The sequence below is a fragment of the Microtus ochrogaster genome, linkage group LG9 (genome assembly GCF_000317375.1).
Source record: "Microtus ochrogaster isolate Prairie Vole_2 linkage group LG9, MicOch1.0, whole genome shotgun sequence".
Taxonomy (NCBI): domain Eukaryota; kingdom Metazoa; phylum Chordata; class Mammalia; order Rodentia; family Cricetidae; genus Microtus; species Microtus ochrogaster.
In genome coordinates this window covers 37284052-37287833 of record NC_022034.1, presented here as the reverse complement: position 1 = coordinate 37287833, position 3782 = coordinate 37284052, and positions in this window count along the sequence as shown.

Sequence of the window (3782 nt, the reverse complement as noted above, 5' to 3'; positions counted from 1 at the left end):
AAGAGCAAGCTCCAGGACTAGGGTTACACAGAGAAAACCTGTCTCGAGGAACAAAAACAAAAACAAAAGAAAACGAGCTTAAATGCACTGTGAGTAGAAAGGGAAAGAGAGTTAGGAAGGTTATGTCAATTTGAGAAAGCAGCCTGCAGGTGCTAACCCCAGACTAGTGAGAGGTGGTCAAGTGTACCCTTTGTAGAGGCCACAGTCTCTGTTGTTATCCCATCATGCCCCATAGTCACACAGCTCCTCGTTCTTCACTCTTGTACCTATCTTAACAACCTCCCATCTGAGTGACTCTTGCTGCTGCTTCCTCCTCCTCCTTTCTCATTCTGTGTAGATCAGTGATTACATTGATTAAACTGTAGATGCTCTGTGCATATGTAGGAGATACACACACACTATATACATGCTCTCCTCCAAGAACTGAGTTTGCAGGAGTAGGTGAAAAGCTTGATCCATCCCTATTGCTCCAGGGATATATATCATTTCCCTCTGCAGTTACCATTCAGAGACTGAATGACGGTGATACCGTTTTTAGCTCTAAGCAGGTGAAGAGGAATGTACATTTTCAACTTAAATCTTTAGGTTTAACCTACTCGACTTTAAGCCACTCTTTGAAATATAGAAGCTTTTTTATCAAGTTTGTAGCAAGGCTCCCAGCAGTTTGGGCCACCATTTTCAAATTTCGTAATAATGAGCTTCCTTTGATAACTTTTTTTTCTGTAATATTGCATTTATAAACATTAATATGTTTGGGAAGTAAGTATGTTGCTCAAAAGAAATATAGATAAGTAAACCATTGTCATTGAACTTCTCTCTGCTTCAGCGCACAATTCCCTGAATTACATAATAGTGGTAAACCAACAAAAAAAATAACATTTGACTTATAGGATAGCATGAAATTATAGTATGGATGAGTTGTGTGTTTAGGCATTTAAAAGAGGAGATTTTCTCGATCTGCCTGTAGAAATGATGAAGTTGTAGAAAAATTGGAAGAGTGTTGGCGAATTAGATGAACTAGCAGAAGGCATCGAGTAGCAAGAGGAAAAAGGATGCCTACAAAAGTGCTGAAAATGAACGACCCAAGCTCAAGAGATGGAATTACTGAGACTCACTGAAAGAGAATGGAGAGATTTGTACATTGCAGGACAGAAGAGGAGATACAGGGACTGAAAATATTCTTGGAGCTGGGACACTCTGGGCTTCCTATCACTGTAGGAAGTAACTGAAGTCCTCAATAGATGCATATTGTTTGGCATAAGCACAACCACGTCAGGGATGCCAGTGTCTTAGACCTATGGGAAATGGCAAAGCCTTTCTCAGGTGAGTGTGGAAGTCGATAGTGTGTGCAGAAAATGTCACCATAGCTTTCTCTCCACCGTTGTTTACAATCTGAAGACTGCTTTCCTACAGAGATTAATCAAACCTACCTTTTTTTGGTCAGTTGTCTACAATACCCTCACCTTCTTGTTCTGATATACATAGTAAACCACTTCCCTGTTCAACTCTATATAATACGTTAACATGGTTTTGGCGGTGCGGTGGCAGCGGCTTCTGAAAACCACCAAATTCCCGAATTACTGTGCATATGTTCCTCTTTCTGTCCTTTCTTTTTTCCTTCGGCACTCCGTTTTGGTCATTCCCTGAGGCCATGCAAGGCTTGCCACAGCAGGACTTGGGAAACAGATATGAAACAGGTCTTAACTCAGACACCCATGTGACAGTTGCTTCTCTGGGTAGAATCCAGTCATTGTACAGCGAGAAAGAGGAGACTGGGAGTTATAAACTTAGTAGTGTCCGAAGTTGTGAGCTTGACTCAGGCTCATTAATTGAGATGAATTTAACATGATTGATGAGAGTAGAGACAAAGGTTAAGAGGAAAAAGAACAGAATCAGAAAACCTGCAGTCATAATGGCATGAGGAGAAAAATCGGGTGAAAATGACCAGACCCAGGAATCATGTATCTTGCTGAACAGAAGGGTGTGTGGGCTAACAACAGTTTCAGTCCTATTTATAAGACTGATAAAAGTGAAAGATACAGACAGAATATCACAGATGGTTCCTTTCTACTGTGTAAACATTATTTAGCTTTAGTGTATTTGCCCATATTTTTATTCCTTTTCTCTCAAGTATAGCATGCCAAACAATAAATTATCTTTCACATTATGGCTGTCAGTACAAATCATGTTTATATCCTTCCTTTGAGAATTCATTGCTCTTATTTAAAAACAGAAACACATCTTACTATGTTTTTCTACCACTATATTTAGACAATCTGGTGAAGAGGAAAATGCCATGAAATACTTATGCCTAAGATTTCTGTATTATACTAATTGATTAGGACTAGAATGACATCCTAAATAATAGTGACATTATACATGGAGATGATAACCTGCTATTCCAGGCCAATAGCTTGTAATTATTTCTATGCAATACTACAAAATAATATTGGTAGATATTAACATGATTGCTTATTTTGGAGACACTTGTGTCTCAATACAACTAATTTAGTTCTGAAATGGGTTTTTGATTATAAAGTTAAGTACAAGAAATGTGATCTGAACTTAGTTCACTGAACAATATGCTATATAGTCTCCACTTAAACCTCATGTGATTAAGAAAACATGACAATTTGTGATTCATAGTCTATAATCCTTACTGCCATCTTAAATGTATCTATATTTTTATTCTCGGTTTCCAAATGTTGTGATAAGATGATGGACTTGGAGGTCAAGTGAGCTTTTCAAATATTCTACCCAGAAGCAGCTCTTGTATACAGGTGGAAATAGCCTAGGAGGGGCAGACAGGCTGTAGAAGCTGCAGACAGGGAATAGTATTATATTGATTTTTGGAATCTGAATTCTACCTGGGGAAAAGGTAAATTAGTAGTATTTGTCCTGTTTTTGCACATCATTGTGGGTTAATCTGAAAAGTTTATATAGTTCCAAAAGGAACTCAGCTATGGCTCAGGAGAAAATAAAGGATGCTCTTCCATTTATTTTCAAGGAAAATTCTTTAACATTTAGTTCACAATTACAAAATACTTTATTATACAATTGGTGATAAGATTTAAGGATGGGCACTGTCAGGCTGTGAGTATTAGACCTTCTATTTCTCCTTTTGCAAGTAGGGGAAACCAGTGAAAGTTTGTAACAAACAGCCCCCACTTTTGTCCACTGCACCGAATTTGTCTTTTGATGCTATTTGAGTTCTTGCACTGTTTGTACCCATGATCACAGACTCATTGACTAATTTCAAAGGATACACCAGCAATAAGCAAAATGAATGAGAGGACTATATGAAAGGAGCTAAATACCACTTATTTTCCCCAATCAGTAGTATTTGTTACTATTCAGGGGTAGTACATTTGGGGTTCTAAAATCAGTTTAGAACTTTCGTTATTTTTTTATGTTAGGAACACGTGGTTGTTCCAGGGAACATCTTCTGATTCCATTTCTGTTTTCTTTTCTAACCTTGGGGAAACTACCTGTTTACACTCAGATTTGCTTCTTTTCCCCGCGCGTTTTGAATATTTATATAAACTATAGTGATGCTGCAAAACCCCAAAACACATTTGTTTACTGAGTTACTAGCCTTTACATGATCTCTCCATCTGAGGTCCCAGGAGAGCAGAGCTGGAGCAGTACTCATAAAAGATGTCAGCATTGCAGAGATGTGTCTCAACTGAGTCTACCATCTGTGGGTACAGCCCAGCATTGCAGAGATGTGTCCCAACTGAGTCTACCAACAGTGGTACAGCCCAGCATTGCAGAGATGTGTC